The 19,867-nt window shown below is 44.4% G+C and overlaps 1 protein-coding gene across 3 annotated transcripts in view; it reads right to left on the bottom strand.

The window, feature by feature from the left end:
- TMLHE (trimethyllysine hydroxylase, epsilon) overlaps positions 1 to 19,867 on the bottom strand; it is a 99,510-nt gene that overhangs the window by 57,718 nt on the left and 21,925 nt on the right. The window contains exon 2 of one of the 3 annotated variants that reach the window (XM_031945142.1): positions 15,996 to 16,167. The exons of 1 other annotated variant lie outside the window; for it this stretch is intronic. The gene's annotated coding sequence lies outside the window, so the exon portion shown is untranslated. Of the gene's footprint in view, positions 1 to 15,995; positions 16,244 to 19,867 lie in introns of those variants that run through there. One more of the 3 variants, XM_031945143.1, reaches the window with a different exon arrangement.

The following is a 19,867-nucleotide window of genomic DNA, read 5'->3' as shown; positions in this document are numbered from 1 at the left end:
ACTCATTATGTAAAATCCATCTCCAATACCACCACATCCTGGAAGCTTTTCTTTTAGGTTATCAACTCTAAAACTTACCTAGAAGTTTGGATTTCAATTCCCCAATGCACTGAACATGGGTATTAGTTATTTGTGTTTACTTCTTATTCCTCTACTATAGTATATAGATAACTCCACAGACCATTAAACTTTGTATTGTCTTTAGAGTCTCCCACAGCATCCAGTATATGGCAAACACTTGATAAATGAATGCATTTGAGACTGATGAAAATACAATTCAGCTCGCTTTAGAATTCAAGTCAAACATTTACTAAACAGCTACTATATGCAAGACACCGAGCTTGGTATTAAATACATTCTAAAATTAAATTACTGTTCAGTCACACACAGTTTGGGATTCTCTGTCTTTGCCACAGTTCAAATCTGTTACTATGGATAACTAAAGAATAGCATTCACTCTCCTCAAAATGAACTAAGTCAATGCATACAAGGAGAGCAACAGAAAAGGTTTTTAAAAATATGTTGGAAAGGGGGGCAGCTAGGCAGAGTGATTAGAGCACCAGCCCTGAAGTCAGGAGGACCTGGGTTCAAATCTGGTCTTAATACTTAACACTTAACATTTCCTAGCTGTGTGGACCTAGGCAAGTCACTTAAACTTAGTTGCCTCAGCAAAAAAAAAAATATGTTGGAAGGGACAAGAAGATGATTAAAACAGGGATGGGGGGTTTGCTTCTTGAGCCTATGAAAGTATGATACAGGATTATGGAGAGAATATAGATGTGCTCAACTCTTATGCTCCTTCTGCTTTTTCTGCCAAGAAGAATGATCTCTGGACTGAGAAAGCTAGAGCAGAAAAAGTTAAAGCATATCTGAAACCCAAAATCATAATGATTCAAGGGATGTATTGAACTTCAAGAGATTGTAAGAGAGGACCCAGCTAGCCTCCATTAGTTCAAGTCACTAGGGGTCTAGATGCCCTGCATCCCAGGGTGCTGAAAGAATTAATAAATGTGATTGCTGAGCTACTGTTATTGTGTCCTGCTTTCTAGAGCCCCCAAGTTGGGGTGACAAAATGTACCGGTGCTTTCTAGAACCCCCACACCAGGGTGATTAAAATATACCTTCCTGGTGGAGAAGTGATGAGGCGGGACTCCTGAGGATGGTGGGAAAATGGAGTCGGTTTATTTCAAGGGCTTTTCCCTTTTTATAACATAACAAAAACAACACTGCTCACATGGGACCACATAAACAACCTGCTATTGTATGTAGTTTGCCACCTGGTATCCCTCTGCTTCAATCACAACACAGGTTGTCACCACCCCTTGACTTCTCAGGAAGACCAGGAGTGCTTAGGGGAGATGGGGAGCTGAACCAGACATTGTTAGCAGGTTCCCTCTGAGCTGAAGGGTCTTATACCTTACCCAGAGTTCCCTCACTGAATGTGACCCTATACATACTGTAAGAGATTTCAGGGGAAAAAATGTTGCCATTGGGAAATATAACAAGGACAAGAGATCTGGACTTTTGAAAAAAAAAGTAAAACCCCCAAACTATAAATCTGGAGTTTTTTTAAAAAGGGATACCTTTGTGAAAGGGAAATGATGAACATTAAAAGCCAGCATAAATATCACTAAAAATCACTAAAAATAGTGATAAAGAATTAACTCCTTTTGTCATTTAGTAGGATTACTATAACTGAGAGATGAAAAAACATTCTACTGTCAGAATACACAGATTTCAGTGTGGAGAGATGGAGCAACGGGAGCTAGGTGATAGTATAAAGATTTAAAACTGGCTGAATGAGTAAATCCAAAGAGTACTCATTAATAAATTGATGCCAGCTTGGAGGAACATCCCTAGCTGCCCTATGACCTTCAACATTTTTAAATTTTTATTTTTATATTCAATTTAACAACTCCACAAAGGACATTTCCACATACAGAGAACAGAGAAATATGAATGCTCCTGTAAGTCTTCATTATGTCTAGCTCACTTTTCTTTTTAAGGAGATAAGTTCCAACTGTAGAATTCAAAGACCATTCAATGTTTTTAAGACTAACATGGCTACAGAGATGACATTTCTCAAATCTACAGATAACATGAAGTGGGGTTAGAAGACATCTCAGCAGGCTAAAACAATGAGAAGTTACTGAGATGAAATATAAAAAGATCAGTATAAAATATTACACTGGAGTTCAAAGAAAAGCAAAATCCAAAATGTAAAATAAATAGACAACAATGCCTGTGATATAGATCTACGGAATTTTAGAGGACCACAAAGGCAACATGAACCAACAGCATGAGACAGGATCAAAGATTACACAGGCTTCATTAAGAGAAATATATAAAAGAAATGATGAGCAAGATGCTCTCAGAAAAACCTGCAAAGTCCTCTATGAGCTCAAAGTGAAATGTACTGTGTGCAATGTAATAGCAATGGTGTAGGATGATCAACTGTGAATGACTTGGCTTTTTTCAGCAACACAATGATCGGAGACTACTCAGAAAGACTTATGATGAAAAATGCTACCCATATCCAGAGAAAGAACTGATTGTGGCTAAATACAGATGGAAATATACTACTTTTTTCTACAGGGTGTTTTTTTTTGGGGGGGGGGAGATCTATGTTTTCTTTTACAGCATGACTTTTGTGGAGATGTTTTACACAACATCACATGGGGCTTCTTAGTGGGGAGAAGGGGGAGAATCTGGAACTCAAAGTTTTAAAAACAAATATAAAAAATGTTTTAATGTAACTAGGGAGAAGAAAATATTAAAACATGAAAAAAGAGAAACACGCCATCCAGAATGGATAATGTGACAGCTGTACTACATTGTGGCATCAGCAAACCACATGTGGCGCATCACGTTTTGTGTGGGGCACATTTCTGGAACAATGCTGAAAAACTAGAGCATGTCCAGAGGAAGGGGAGAATGACAAGCAGACCAGAGACTAAGACACACAAAACTGGATTAAAGGAATGTGGAAAAGACTAAAAGGCTGGGGAAATTACAGGTGACTTCCAATATTTCAGGGAATAAGGTTTTTCCATCTTCTAGCCCAGAGAGCAGATATTGCTGGGAGGCAGATTTTAACTCAATTTGAAGGAAAAACTTAATCATGATTAGAGTTGCCTCAGGAGGTAGGACAATGATCAGAGACCCTTAAGTAAGACTGAAATACTTATTTGTACAGGAAATTAAAGGAGACTTGGGCTTGAGTACAGGTTGACCAGATGACCTCATGGATCCCTTCTGATCCTGAGACTTATAAAAAACATTATAGCACCTTGTTCTCTTCTGTAATTCCTTGACCTCTAATAGTTTTCTGTCTCTTAAGTTTTATCTCCCTAGTTAGACTACAAACTCCTTGAGGACAGTCAGGGTCACGACCTCCTTTCACACATCCAAAATGTTAAGCTTCCAGTAGGTTCTCACTCTCCTTTCGTCCAATCAAACATCAGGCACAGTAGCCAAAGCTCCTGGAGAATTGTTGAAGTTTTCAATTCTAGTCATCGCCAGCAATTATGTAATGGGGCCACCTGCATTTCTTCATCATTATTACAAAGGAAGAAAGATCGCTTCTTGGAAGGCTTTAAGCCAACAGCACATTTTGCTTCTGTTGATTTTTCCTTCAAAATGTGTCTCCAATTGAGCCCTCTCTCTCCATCCCTATTGCCACAACTCTAGGACATGCCCTGATTACTTCACACCTGGACAAATGCCATAGCCTAGCTGGTCTCCACTCCTGCAGTCACTTTCCCCCCTTCCAATGGCACACCCCTGCCAGACTAATTTGTTTAAAATACCACTTTCATCATCTCACTCCCTTAGTGAAAGAAGGACAATGGCTCCCCATTATCTCCAGGATACAGTTCTAGTTCTTCAATAAGGCATCCAAGGTCCTCCGTGATTGAACCTCATCTAATTCATCCAATATTAGAGCCTGTCATACCCACCGTTCCCATAGTTCTCTCTGCTTACTATTTCTTCCTTGATCTCCTCTGCCCATTCAAAACCCACCCACACTTCAAAGCTATGTTTTCTTTTACAGCATGACTTTTATGGAGATGTTTTACACAACATCACATGGGGCTTCTTAGTGGGGAGAAGGGGGAGAATCCCCCTTCATTCGATCCAACAAATCCTTTCGATATACCTACTATGTACAAGTGTGAGGTTCTACAAACACAACCAATCACTACTTTAAGGAACTTAGACCCACTAGGGGGATACAAAATATAAACAGAAGGAAATGCAGGATCATTTGAAGAGAGAGAAAGTAGTAACAACTGAGAGGAATCAAAGAAGGCTTCAAGGAAGAGGTGGTAATCGACTAAGAAAGAAGAGAAGGATTCTGAGAGGCAGAGGTGAGAGGTGGGGGGGGGATGGAATAACATCCAAGAGATAGAACAGGAAGCTGGGGGGGGGGAGGTTGCAACTTGATGTTGTGTGTGCAAAGAGAATTAATGTGAAATAAGTCTGAAAATCCAGGCAGTAGTACACCTTAAAATCCTGCCTAAGAAATTTGTCTTCTGTCCCACAGTCAATAGGGAGCTGTGGAAGGCTTTTGAACAGGGAAGTTCCACAAAATCTCAATTCAACAGGCATCTACTAAGCTTCTCTTTTGTGTCTGGCATCGTTAGCCATTAGGGAAGCAAAGACAAAAACAAAACCCCAAAACAAAAGCCCAAACAGTCCTTGTCCTCAGAGAGCTTACATTCTTCTGGGGAAACACAACATATACACAGAGAAGCATATACAAAATAATTTCAGGAAAGAGCAAGCAACTGGGGGTCTCAGGAAAGGCCTCGGATGAGCAATGTGACCTGAGGCTTGAATGAGGCCTGAGATCTGAAGAGAAAAAGGTAAGGGATAGGACATTCCAGGCCTGGGTAAAAGTGTGGAGAAGGGAGATGACATGTCAGTTTCTGGTAATGTCTACTAGGCCACTTTGTCTTAAACAGAGTAAGAAGGAAAATACTATTGAATAAGTCTTCAAAGATAGATGAGAGCCAGATTGAAAAGGATTTTAAATGTCAAGATGAGTTTGAATGTTATCCTAGAGGCAACAGGGAATCATTTTAGCAGAGGTGCATGGACAGACATGTGATTTAGGAATATCAGTTTGGGAGCTGGGTAGAAAATGGATGAAAGAAGGGGCAGGGAGAGTCTAGAAGCAAGAAGACCAAGTAGGAAGAGATTTCAATAGACTACTGAAACACAGACTAGGTGAGAGGTGATAAGATCCTGAATTAAAGGTAAACTGTAAAATCTAGTTCCATCTTCTGTGGAAGAAAATAACTAGAAAAAAAGATTTGAGTTGAATAAGGAAAGCAAGTGATTTGGAGGGGTTTGGACTAGAAGTCAGTCACCGAATACAGCAAAAAGAAACTTGGAAGAATTTGAAGGAGAATAATATCAGGTCCAGTTTCTACTGTGGGACAAATATGAGAAAACTGAAGAAGAATGAGAATGATTGATGATCTTAAGGAGAAAAGACCTAAAGAGAAAGAAAAGAAAAAGGTATCTAGTAAGGCAAATTGTCAAGTGAAACAAATCCATCTACCAATTGGTAAATGAAACAGATTGAATGAAACAAGAGAAGAGGTTGGCTGTGAGTGGTTGATGAGGGTTGTAAGGCTGTAAAGGCTGTAAAGGTCTTCCAAAAATGCTTAGGAAGTTGTAAACACCCATGACTAGTTCAAAAAACAAGGTTGAGAAGATCGATCAGTATGAACAGGGGGGAAATTTTGCAGTGATTTATATAGAGTATCCAATATTTGTATTTTTGTCACAGTCAAGTGACTTGTTATTTATGGGCCAAGTGTCTGCCCTCCCTCCTGGAAAATTAGGTGAAGGAACTCAAGGACTACCTTTCCATATTCCAGGTTATCAAAGACAATAAACTAAGGAAGTAGAGATCATTAGAGGTGAGAAGTCAAAAAGAACCTGAACTAGCATAAGGAAGTTGGGGGAGACCAAGGGTATAGAAAAAGAGATCACACAGAAAGATCCAGAATTCCCACATCAACAGTCTACTACAAGCATGCAGAATGAAATACTTTAAGTACTTGGGAATGATGGCTGGGACTGTACAAGACCTGGCAGCTTCTATTCTAAAAAAGAGGAGATTTTGGAATATGATACTCCAGTAGGCTTTAAAATCAAGAATTTTTTTAAAAGCAAAGTTTATTATTATCCTGCAGGATGGGGATGGAAGGGACAGTGAATGAACCTTTAGTGGAATATTAAATTCTCAAGCATTTATCATGAAAAGACCAGAGTTGAGTAGAAACTCTGAAATACAAGCTTAATAGTCAAGATAAACAAAGAAAGGTAAATTTGTTTGAATGATTAGAAGGTGCTGCATGCTAACACTTTAAAAGGAAAAGAAGAAACAAGTATTCCTTTAGAACCTGGATGTCTTCAAAGGATATTGATGGCGTTAAAGTGGGGGGGGGGAGTTCTGGGAATGGATTGATTCTGTGAGGGGATGGAGAAGAGAGGGAGTAAAGCAAGCAAAAAATACAAACGTGACAGAAGGGACAGGGATGAAGTTTACTCTTCCTTGAAATAGAAAAAGATGGGTTCAACACACTCAGAAAGAAATACATAAAATATATTGGGAAAATAAGTCAGGATTGAGAGGGGGAAGTGTTAAGAGGAAGGATAACACAAGGGAGGGAATAATTGCAAGCAAAACAAACTTCTTGATCCCAAAAAGGTGGATTAAAAATAGAAAAAATAAAGTAAATATCTTGAATATAAGATGATACCCATAAACTGGAAATTAACGAAACAAAATGTGGTATATAAATGTAATAGAATATTATTGCACTTTTATTAATGATGAAAGAGACCAGAGGTATAATACTTAGTAGTGTGAATTGTTCCCAAGTGAAGTGATCAGAATCAAAAGAACACTTTGTGAAATGACATCAATAGTATAAAGAAAAACAATTTTGACTTAGGAACTCTAATCAATATAATAATTGTATTGATGTAATGTCTCTAGAGGACATATAATGGAGTATATTATTCACCTTCTAAATAAAGGTAATAGACTCAAGGTGCAGAAAGACATATATTTCTGGACATTCCCATTATTTAAATTTGTTTTGACTGTTTATTTGTTAAAATGTTTTTCTTTTTTTCTAATGCAATAGTCATCGGTAGTAATACTGATAACTTCCCTCCCCAAAAAGAGGGTCACTGAAAAATTTTTGTAAATGCTCAGAGTAGAACCAGAGGAAGTACAGATAAGCAGTATAGAAGTGAAAATAATATCAAGCCAACAGACATTCATCAACAAACTATTATGGGCCATATTATATACTGGCTTCTCATACAGTCTTTTGGGGTTCAGAAATGGAATTTTTTATGTTTTGAGTTCAAAATAAAATAAAATGAAAATGAACTGACATGGCTTTATCAAGAACAAGTCATGACAGATGAACTTAATTTCCTTTGTTTGACAAAGATCCTAAACTGAAAGATGAGAGAAAAATAAACTGTGCTACAGTTTATTTAGATTTTAGCAGGCATCTGATAAATCATTTCATCCTTTTTTTGTAGAAAAGATGTATACTAGACAAAAATACAACAACAATAATAACAAAAAAACAGCTAGCACATATGGTGTCTACAATGTGCCAGGCACTTTACAAATATTATCTCATGTGATCCTCACAACAACCCTAAGAAATAGATGTTATTATGTTCCCTATTTTACAGAGGAGGAAACTGATGGAGGCCAAGGTGATGTGATTTGCCCAGGGTCCCATAGCTGATGAGTGTCTGAGGCCATTTTTGAACTCAAGTCTTCTTGATTCCAAGCCCTAAACTCTGTGTACTAGGCTGCTTCCTAATACAATTAGATAGACTGAGAACTGGTTGAATGGTCAGTCTCAAGAAAGCTGATAGTCATTCAGTGTGAACTTGCCAGGATCTATGCTTGATCCTGGATAAAGGCAAAAATAACTTGCTCATCAAATGTGCAGATGTCAATAAACTGGGAGAGTTAATACAATGGATGACAAAGCCAGATCCCAAAATGTCTCATCAGGCATCCAATAAGATGAAATTTGGTGAGGATAAATTTCAGATCTTACACTTGGGTTCAATGAATCAATTTCGCAATCAGAAGACAGGAAAAGCTAGTTAAACAGCAGCTTGCTTCAAGCTTTGTATGAGTCAGCCATGCAATATGGTGGCCACATAACCTAAAGCTGTCTTGAACTCTAAGAGAGGTCTACAAGCTAAGAATAAGGAGATGCTAGATCCGCTGTCCTCTTTCTAGATGGAAGGAAGGAAGGAAGGAGAGAGAGAAAGACAAAGGAAAGAAATAAAAAGAGAAAGGAAAAAAGAAAAGAAAGAAAAAAGGGAGAGAGGGAAGGAGAGAGATATGAAGGAAGAAAGAAAGAGAAAGAAAAATAGTTACAGATAGGAGAGGGAGAGAAAGAGAGAAAGAGATGAAAAATAAGCTAGGGATCATTCAAAGGCTAGTGAAAGGCCTTGGGTCTATATCCCATAAGGATTATCTGAAGGAATAGAGGATTTACAGCCTGGAAAAGACTCAGGGGAATAAAATATCTGCTTTCAAGAACTTGAATGACCACCTTCACAAGGAAGAGAGATTCGACTTGTTTCATTTAATCCTAGGGACAGAACTAGTAGCAATTTGTTAGGAAAAGCCTAACAATCAGAACTGTCCAAAAGGGGAATGGTCCCCGGGTGGCACCACAGAGTGTTCATTTACAGTCAGAAAAACATCTCCCCGAGGTCAAATATGGCCTCAGACACTTAACTGTGTGACCCTGGACAAGTCACTTCACCCTATTTGCCTCAGTTCCCACATCTGTAAAATGAGCTGGAAAAGGAAATGGCAAACTACTCCAATATATCTACCAAGAAAACCCCGAATGGGGTCACAAAGAATCGGATACAGTTGAAACAAATGAATAACAAAAAGGAGAACAGGCTGCCCTTAGGATTCTCCATTCTTGAAGCTTTTTTTGTTTTGAGTTCAAAATAACAAAATAAAATGAAAAAAAAAAAAAAAACCAGTCATGGCTTTATCAAGAACAAGTCATACCAGACAAACTTAATTTCTTTTTTTTTTTTTTTTTACAGAAATCCTAAACTGAAAGATTAGCCTATAGCATATGTTACCATGGGGATTCCTTCTTCTGAATATGGTCACTGAGCTCCCTTCCAACTTTCACATTTTAGGATCCTGCGATTTTAAGTTTAATGTAATAAACATTTGTCAAGCACCGACTCCATGCCAGATACTCTGTTAAGTGCTGGGGATACAGAAGAGAAAAAGAAAAAGAGTCCCAATCTAATAAAACAAGGCTCCGGGACAGCAGGAACTGTCTTTCTTTTGCATCAATTGTATCCTGATAAGCACCCAACGCCTCCTTTCTCATAAGCAATGACTTATCAATCTTGTCAATTCTACCTCTACAGCATCACTAGCAACTCTCATCTCTCTCCACTCCCACAATCATAGGTGTAATAATAGCAGGAGGAGCTACAGAAGTTGACCCATGGCTTATAACAGTCCTTTAAGAAGTACTATCATGGGGCAGCTAGGTGGCACAGTAAATAGCATACCAGCCCGTTAGTCAGGATGACCCGAATTCAAATCTGCCTTCAGATACTGAACACTTCCTGGCTGTGTGACCCTGGGCAAGTCACTTAACCCTAATTGTCTCAGCAAAAAATTTAAAAAGTTAAATTAAAAAAATTTTTAAAAGATACTATCTCAACTTTACAAGTGGGGAAACTGAGACTCAAAGATAAAATAGAACCTAGTTCACTCGCCTTTGTACTATGGCCCAATGCAATCATGTCTTAATAGATGTCTTTGTTTCTGGTCAGCTTGTTTCTCGATGCATCTTCCACACAGCTGCCAAAACTACCCACTCTGCTGGAACAACCTTGAATGGTGGCATAAATAAATAAACTAAAATAAAAACTCAACTGGGCATCCCAAACCTTCACAATTCAATCCATGCCTTCAGACAGATCTCGTGTCAACCATACATGTTTACCAAGTTGGTTTTTGTGCCATTACCCCAAAGGCACCTCTTAAAATCCTTAGCTTCCTGAAAGACTCCACAGAGACGCCACCTCTTCCAAGAAGACTCTACTAAGCCACCTCCTTATTAGCGCTTTCTCCCATCTCAGATTCTCCATCCATCCTGAATTAAGAGAATGTAAGCTCACTGAGGGGAGAGTGTTTTTCCTTTGTCTCTATATCCCCATCGGCTCTTCACTTATACTGTTAGATGGTACTGGATCAGATGAGGAATCAAAGATCCATGAATGTATATTGCCCTGCTAATGGATGAGCTGGGGCTAGACCCCAGGTTTCCAGAAGGAGCTGCCATGCTGCCTGCTGGCCTACACGTGGGCTTCCTTCCCCTTTCTACCTTCCATTTGTCGTCCATTTGTTGTGGACTAGCTCCTTAACTGGGTTCAAATCAGTTCACTTACTTCAGTCATCTCTTCAATTCCATCATGAACCCCGAGAAGCAAGGAATCGGCTAGCAGCTCTGTTGTTCTCCCACAGTGCCAGGAACATAGTAGGTGGTTAATACTCTCATGTTCCCTTGAATCGCATTAATATTCCCCCAGCAGCCATCGGAGTAGCCAAAGCTGCTGGAGTTGTGCCATTGCTCTAAGTTCTAGTCATAGCAAGCAATTATATAATGGGTCTACCTGCATCTCTTCCTGGTTGTTACTAAGAAATAAGTAAAAAGAGTCACCTCCTACAAAGCTCCGAGCCAACAGACCATTTTGTTTGGAGACAGTGACAGTTGTTCCTGAGGAGAATCAAAATGTCCTCATTGAACTGTATTAAGGGATTACAAAAAGACAAATGGCTCTGGCTCTGCTGTCTATTCATTCTCATTCTCTCTCTCTCTCTCTCCCCCCCTCCCCCTCTGTCCTTCTATCCTGCTTCTCTCTACACCTCCTGTCTCTCTTCCCCTCCCCCTCTCCTCCTCCCCTTTCCTTCTCTCCCCCCTTCCCTCTCTCCCCTTTCTTTCCCCCCTCATGGAGCCCTATGGAAGCATTGATTTTCACATGCTCATCCTCCATCCAATTAGAAGACAATGACCAAGCAATGCACAAGTATTTATTAAGCACCTACTGTGTGACAGGCACTTATCAGGTATATGCCCAAACGAGTCAAGAAGAGAAAACCCCCTCCCCAAAAGCAATAAGGATGGGGTAAGAGCAGGCCTGACAATAGACTATGAGGAATAAAGAGAGGTGGATGTGGAAAGCCCAGGAGGAGTTAGAGAATTTCCACAGCCGAGAAGGCCCAGAAGTGGCTGAATCCCCTCCCCTCTAATTTGGTTCTGAATCTCCCCCCTCTGATTTGGTTCTGAATCCCCCCCCCCATGATTTGGTTCTGAATCCCCTCCCCTCTGATTTGGTTCTGAATCCCCCCCCATGATTTGGTTCTCCCCTTCCCTCCTTCACCAGACTATGGCAATTGCTCACAGCAATAGACTGACAATCTGGCTCAGCTGCTGAAAAATTTTTAAAAGGTGGTATCAGTAGGAATAGAAGGATTCTGCCACTAGTTCTGTTGTATGACCCTGACCGAGTCACTTCCCCTAAGTTTTCCTTTTTGTAAAAGGAAGCAGTTGGGAAACTGAGTGGATGCCCATCAATTGGAGAATGGCTGAATAAATTTGTGGTATATGAATATTATGGAATATTATTGTTCTGTAAGAAATGACCAACAGGATGATTTCAGAAAGGCCTGGAGAGACTTACATGAACTGATGCTGAGTGAAATGAGCAGGGCCAGGAGATCATCATATACTTCAACAACAAGACTATATGATGACCAGTTCTGATGGACCTGGCCATCCTCAGCAACGAGATCAACCAAATCATTTCCAAAGGAGCAGTAATGAACTGAACCAGCTACGCCCGGAGAAAGAACTCTGGGAGATGACTAAAAACCATTACATTGAATTCCCAATCCCTATATTTATGCCCACCTGCATTTCTGATTTCCTTCACAGGCTAATTGTACAATATTTCAGAGTCTGATTCTCTTTGTACAGCAAAATAACGTTTCGGTCATGTATACTTATTGTGTATCTAATTTATATTTTAATATATTTAACATCTACTGGTCATCCTGCCATCTGGGGGAGGGGGGAGGGGTAAGAGGTGAAAAATTGGAACAAGAGGTTTGGCAATTGTTAATGCTGTAAAGTTACCCATATATATAACCTGTAAATAAAAGGCTATTGGAAAAAAAACTCCCACTCAAGTGGTGTTATCCTCAAGGCCAGCTTAGCAAGCCAGAAGGCGCCCGGGCAGATGTTGAACCCGGGTCTTTCGGCACCAAACGTTGATGCTGCGTTTCCCTGCTCTCCAAAAGAGCTCACAATGGAGCTGAGAAAAACATCCTTCCACACCTGAAACGACTAACACACAACATAACCAGTGCCTGCCGGCACGTGATTAACCGTGGCTGAGATGTAAGCCGTGCCCAAGAATCAGGAGCCCTCACATGAGGAGTTCCTAGCGGGCCCCAATCTTTCCCCGGCTGCCTGGAACAACAGGAAAGATGTGACAGGCGTGGGAAAGGAGCAGCTCCTAGAGCTGCTCCGAGGACATGTTAATTACGGCTTTATTTATCTTAGCCACCCTAATGTGTCTTCAGGGGCAAGGGCCAAGCTCTTCATTAACATACCTCAAGCACCTAGTACAAGGCTGCCTCTTTGTTCCGTGGGGACCCGAGTGACCCTGCTCAGGCTTTCAGGCCGAGGCCGGCCGGCTGTCGCATCGCTCCCGGCCCACCCCCAACGCAAGTGTTCCCCAAGTCTCTCTCGTAGGCCTCTCTCCATGCTCTTCAATGACCTCATTAGCTCTCCTGGCTCCACTATCACTTCTATGCCAGTAACTGCCAGATCTACAAAACAAGAGACCGAACCGAGCTCTCGGCCTCTTGCTAGATCTTGCAATGTAGATGTCCTCAGAACACCCAGAACGGAACCTGGGCCTGTTCCAGTCCCGACCCACCCCTTTCCCAAACTCCTCTGCTTCTGTCCCAGCACGGCCCAGTCTCCCAGGTAGAACCTTAGCCTTTCCCTCCACTGCTCCCACCGCCTCGCGCCAGTCAGCTGCTGGAGCTTACCCTGGTCCTCTCTAATGGATTTCTGGATGTGATTTTTCCAATTACGAATAAAAACAATTGGGGACATTTGTTATTTTTCAAATTCTGAGTTCCAAATTCTCTCCTTCCTCCCCACCCCCCCTGAGAAAGGCCAGCTATCTGCTAGAGAGTCTTCAAGTTTCACAATGGATTTCCAGACTTGATTTCATTTGTCCAATTAAAGGTAAAAACAATTTGGGACATTTGCCTTCTTTCAAATTCTCTCCTTCTTCTCCTCCCCCTCCTTGAGAAAGGCGAGCTATTTGCTATAGGGTCTATATGCTTCACAATAGATTCCACGTCCCATTCCTCTTCTCTATTCACACAGACACCCTTCCTTCAAGCCCTCATCATTTATTGCTTTGGAAAAGCCTCCTAATTGGTCTTTCTGTCTCAAGTCTCTCCCCACTCCATTCTATCCAGTTTGCAAAGTAATTTTCCTTAATTGCAGACCTGACTGTCATTCCCATACATAGTTAAATGCAGGGACTCTCTATTGCTTCTAGGAGTAAAAAGCATCTCCTCTCTTTAGCTTTGAAAATTCTTCACAACCTGGCCCCACTTATCTCATCCTTATTCCACAATCATCTGAATGTGGCACTCAAATGAGGGGCCAAACTCTGTGTGTGGGTGCATCTGTCTGTCTCTGTCTCTCTGTCTCTCTCTCCTCTCTGTCTTCTCTCTCTTCTCATCTCTGTGTCCCTCTCTCACTTTGTCTCTCCATCTCTGTCCCTCTCTCTCTCTCTCTGTCTCTCTGTCTCTCTCTCTCTGTCTGTCTCTCTCTCTCTCTGTCTGTCTGTCTCTCTCTCTCTCACACACACACACACACATACACACACACACTCTTATGTCTCATCTGTTTTAAGACTGACAATTTTCCATTATGGAGCACTGCAGTGGAGAGAGGACCAAGCCTCAGTCAGTCAAGATCATCTTCCTGAGTTCAAATCCAGCCTCAGACACTTCCTGGCTGGATGACCCCAGGCAAGTCACTTCACCCTGTTTGCCTCAGTCTCCTCATCTATAAAATGAGCTAGAGAAGGAAATGTCAGCTCACTCCAGGATCTCCGCCAAGAAAAACCCAATGGGGTCACTGAGAGTCAGATACAACTGAAATGAGGCAACAATAATAGCAAAAAGTCCCCCATGCCTGAAACTCACTCTTTCCTCACCTCTGCTTCCTGGACAAGTGTCCAAGCCCAAGTTCATTGATATGAAGTAATGAAGCAGAAGAGCGAGAGCCAAGAGGCAGAGTCCTGCTCGGAGGACCTGTGGATTTTAATTCAATTCCATGAATGTTGCTGGAGTTTCTATTACACATGAGGCATGGTACTAGGCGTGGGGGACCCAGAGACAAAGAACAGAGCAGGCCGTGTCCTCAAGCAGTAGCAAGTGCTCTCCTGGACTTGCCACTTGCACACTCCAGTGGAGCCACAGTCTTCTCAATTTGGAAATTTCCTCCAAAGATATAGAATCTTCCGTAATTCATGGCCGTCTAGCTCTTACCCATGTCCTCCTATAGGTTTGCCACAGAGTATCTATTCAGAGGGCTGGAATCTGTGCTTTCTTGGAGCACCTGCACTGTCTATCCGTTCCTCCTGACCCTATCCCAGAATCCACTGTTTTTCTAATGATATCCTCCATTTCTGTTCTGCTCTAAAGTTCCCCATTGAATGTGGACTTGGAATCAGGAAGACCTGAGTTCCAATTTGACCACTGTGTGACCCTGGAAAGGTCATTTTACATGTGTCTGCCTCAATTTCTTTATCTGTAAAATGGGGATAATAAGAGCCTCTCCCTCCTAGGGTTGTTGTGAAGATCAAATGAAATAATTCATTGTAAAGCATAGTGGTAAGCACTCCATAAATGTTAGTTATCAGCACATAGTAAGCCCTCTATAAATGTTAGCTATTAGCACATAGTAAGCCCTCTGTAAATGTTAGCTATTAGCACATAGTAAGCCCTCTGTAAATATTAGCTATTAGCTGTTATATGTTCCAGCTTATTTATACCTGCCATGGGCCTTTCCAACACAACTGTAGAATACTGCTATTAGAAAGATGAGCCTCCGTTTCTAGAAACATTTTGCCATCTGGCCTGCTCTCCCCCTGCTGTTTGGCCGTCCATTTAGACGGCCCGCCCCAGACGTCTGTACTGAGGTCAAGCATCCAACTGGATGGCACGGCCTAGGCAATGGGCGTGATTCATCCAATTGGTGTTTTCCTGTGGAGACAGGTAGGCCATGATTCCGATCGATTAGAGATCTCTTTCTGGAGAGGCTTAGCCACATTTCAGACCATAAAGGAGCATCTCTAGGAATCCTCCTCCCCGATGTCCTCCATCAGCCAAGTCAAGAAGCACTCACTATGTACTAGGCATTTTGTGAAACACTTGTATCTAAACCAAAAGAAAGGCTGTCCCTGATCTCCAGGACCACACAGGAGCACACCAGGTTGCTGCAGGAGGAGCTTCCTAAAGGGGCCTGGAAGGCTGGGGGCCCAGGTGAGAAGTGGCTGGGACACCCGAGGCGCGCTGGACTAAGAAGCCGAGGGGACGAGGAACGTTAGCCCAGCCACACAGATTCGTGGGACCGGCTGCCTTGCATTTTCTGCCCTATCCTGATATTAGGGAACGGGACTAGTCAGCTCTGGATACTCCTTTCAGGCTTCCGGCTCAAGATCTGAAAGGGACCCAAGAGGCCCCTGATTCCCCCCTCTCCCTTTGGGAATAGAAAGGGAGGCCCGGAGAGGCCAAGTCCCTAGCTCCAAACGCGGCCTGCTTTTCTTTACATGGCGCCTACCTGCTATGGATGGAAGGCGGCTGCTCGGACACCGGGGTCCCCAGAGAAGTGAATAGAGAGTGGGTCCTGGAGCCTTGCACAGGAGGTGGTCCTAATGAGCCTCACTCCGGGGGAGTCGGTGACTCTAGGTGAAGAGGGAGTACATTCCAGACATGAGGAACGGCCAGGCAGTCTGTGGAAGAGAACACTGTGTACAGGAAACAGCTAGCAGGCCCATTTGGCTGGAAAAGAGAGCGGTTTGAAAGGGAGTAATGTGACATAAGTATAGCAAGTTGGGTGGAAGCCAGATGGAGGAAGGCGTTAGATGCCAGGCCGGGGAGTTGGATTCCAGAGGCCAGAGAGCCCCAGAAGATTTCGGGAGGGGGGGAGGGGATGATGCGGTGGTCAGATCTGGGTTCTGGGAATATCCATTTGGCAGCCGCGTGTGAGGGGCCGCTCTGGAGGAGGGCGGCCAGCCCGCTCACCCAAGCTGAGACAATGATCCCCAGAGGCAGCCGGGCGGAGCTCGGTCCCGGGTGGGCTCGGAAAACCCGGGGGGGGGGGGCGAGGAGGGGGTGCCGGTCCCTAACCCGCATGTCACCTCGTCGGAGAGCCAGCGTGAGCGCCCCCGCCCCCTCCTGGCGGCTTCCCAGGCACCCTGACACGCGGAGGGGAATAACTACTCTTTCATTGATTGATTCTAGCACCGCTTCAGCTGCCCGGGAGGGGAACACGGGTCCCCCGGGGCTCGAAGCCGCACAAAAGCGGACTTAAGAGAGATCTGCTGAAGTTTGGAACTGGGAACACATTTGTCCTCAGAAATGTTCGAGATCGCGGTTAGGTTCCCGGGCCAGCCCGCAAAGCCCCACGGAGCCTTCGGGGCAGGAGCCGCGCCGCCCGCTCACAGAGGAAACTAGAAGCCAAGAGCGCCGCCCAAGCAGGCCCTCCGCTATCCCAGGCGGCCGGACCTCGGCGTCCCGAGCACGCTCAAAAGCCCAAGGTGTACACAGGGCCCCTCCCCCCGCACGGCTACCGAGAGCCGGGAGGCCCTCGGGCCGGCATTTGGACTCAATTTACACACGATTCCAACAAAGAGCCGGGTTCTCTAATTTCTCAGACTCCTACGGAGAAGCAGCCAATTAGAAAGGGGCGGGGGGCGGGGGGCGGGGAGGGAGAGGGGCCGGGGCTCTGGATGTGCCGGCAACCGAAGGGAGGCCGGGATCTGACGGCAAGAAAGGAGACGGGGCACGCGCGCGCGCGCGCGCGCGCACACACACACACTCTCCCAGATGCCTCAATAAACCAGCCAGAGTACACACTCGCTCTTGTTCCCAGAGGCAGAAAGGCCCGCGGCAGGCCACCGAGGCGTTCTAGGTGGTCCGAAGGGGCCCCCCTTGGCAGCAAAGAGAGTTGGAATTTCAGCTGCGCCCCCTCCCGCCCCCTGCCCCCCGCCCCCACCAAAACACAGGCTCCTCCAACTAGCGAGCGATGCCTTCAATCGCTCCGGCAGCAACAGCCTTTCTGGGCACAATTAGGAGATAAAAGGCCGAAAATCCCCCGGCTCCGACGGCTTATTCACACTCAAGTCAGCCCAGTCAAAATGCCGAGCAAAGACAGGGATCAAAGGGTTTTCCTGTTTTCTTTGGGATGAAGTGAGAGAGCAGAGGCTGCCCCCAGAAGAGGAGCGCGGGGGCAAGGACGGGCGGGCCTTGCCCGTCCCAACTCGCAGTGCCGCTACCCCATCTCTTCTCCTTTTCAGGGGCCGCTGGGCCTCGCCGGGGAGCAGCCAGGGCAGCCTCTACTCCTGTGGGCCTCACTGCGGTTCTCCTTCCCTCCCTCCACACTAAACTCGGGCCTCGCTGGGGAGCAGCCTTTGCTCCCGTGGGCCTCACTGAGGTTCTCCTTCCCTCCACACTAATGTCGGCTTCAGCCCAGGTCAGGAGGAAAATCCTTGCCTCGATCTCACAACTGGGATGGTTCCCAGCCCTCCTTGCCCAGAGACCAGAGCAAAGTGCTTCTCAGTTATGGAATGGTGATGGAGCTTGGGGATCTAAAAGCCAAGCTTCTTTTCAAGTGGCATGAGAGGACTTGAGACTACCACACAGCATCATGGGTACCTGGCGCTTAGCATTCCCGTTTCCCGGGCTCTCCAGAGCTGCCGCCTTGGCACACACGTCACCTCCACCTTTCCCGAGGCTCCCAGTACCGCTCGGGAACTCTTGATGGACATCTCCAAGGCCCTCCTGGTAGAGGAGGCCGCCTCCCACTACTGGACTCTGGGGGGATGGTTTGCCAATCCCGTGCCAGCCTTTTGTTGTCCCATCCTTTGTTCCTCAGCCCCCCCACTCCCCCGGGCCCCGGCCATCTGCTTAACTCTTCTGGCTACCACTGGCTCACTCCTTGCCCTTCAGCTAGGGTGGCCTGTCCCACAGCCCAACGCAGAGTGTTTCCCTTTCTCACAGAAGCACGCAGCTGCCTAGTCCCCTGACATTTGCTCTCCTGTCCTCCTCAGAAGGCACTTCCTTAAGGCTCCAGCCCTCCTGCCCCTACCACTGCTCTGTCAGACTTTCAGCACACTCACTCCTCGATTCACGGGTCACAGCTACAAGCAGAGGCCTCTGAGAAGGGGCTGCTCTGCTTTCTACCTTGGTGCCCTGTATCTTGCCCATCTCACACTCTGCAAGCACTCACTAATGTTTGCTGCACTGGAAGACTCTCACAGTGTGGCTGTGTTCAATTCACTTCAGTGCTCTGGGACTCAGTTTCCCCCTTTATAAAATAAATGATGTAACCACCGAGTCAGTTTATTCTCAGGAATTGATAAAATGAGCTTATCCTCTTCCTATTATTAATCACAATGAGGTCATTTTCCCAGACTCTTTGTTAGTACATTTGAGAGAACCCTCAGTTTTCCCAAACTGTCTTTCTGACAGTCTCAATGTCTTGATACACATCCTTGTCAGTCTCTAGATCTCACCCTTATTTCCCCTTCCTCCCTCTGATGTATACAAAGTTGTGTCCCCCCAAAGCAAATTGCTCAGTCGGCATGATTTCTGCATCCCGAGTTTTTGTGTCATGAATCGAAGCATTATACTGTTTCTTAATATTCTTTTACAATTAGGCTCTCACAAATCTTACTTCATATTTTGATTTCATATTATCACTTCATAAGGAAGCCGGACTTGATGGTCTCTAAAGTTTCGACCAGCCCTCAGTCTCAGACCCTTCTATGTTTGCCACACAGTAAGCCTTTATAAATGTTTATTGATTGACTGACTGGATGGTAGAGAATGAAAGGAAGCCTCATTCCCAGCTGCCAAGGTCTTTCAGAAACCCTCAACTTTGGCCTCTTGACTCATCTCCCCCTCAGCCTTTTCTTCCTCTTCTATAGCTTCCCTCCAGAAACACTTTGGGGGACCCAAGGATTTCTTTCCCTTAGAGCCTCACAGGGGCTGTAAGATAGTCTTATTGTATATTGTGTATAGACAAGGGAGGAGGCAAAAGCACCGAGACACAGGTAGCGCCGGGATTTGGAGGTACAAAGGACACTAACAAGATTGATTTGCGGGGAACTCCTCCTAGGGACCACTGCAGCAGAGGAACTCGTGGGTGGGCCAGCACTGAGTCCCGGAATCTGACCTCTGACACGGGTAGCCAGTCTAAGGGTGGCTCTCCAACCCCTGGGCACAAACTAGCTTTCTCAGCCGTTCTTCCTTCTTGTTCCGATTCTTCTCCCACAACACAACTCACGTGAGACTGTTTTAACATAACTGACCGTGTGTAACCTGCATCAGTTTGTTTACTATTGAGGGGAGGGAGGAGGAGGAGGAGGAGGAGAGGAGAAAAATCTGGAACTGAAAAGCTGACAAAAATCAATGTTGTAAAGTGTCTTT

This window comes from Sarcophilus harrisii, chromosome X, assembly GCF_902635505.1.
Source record: "Sarcophilus harrisii chromosome X, mSarHar1.11, whole genome shotgun sequence".
NCBI lineage: Eukaryota > Metazoa > Chordata > Mammalia > Dasyuromorphia > Dasyuridae > Sarcophilus > Sarcophilus harrisii.
Note: the sequence above shows the minus strand (reverse complement) of the source record. Positions and strands in the feature narration are given on the sequence as shown.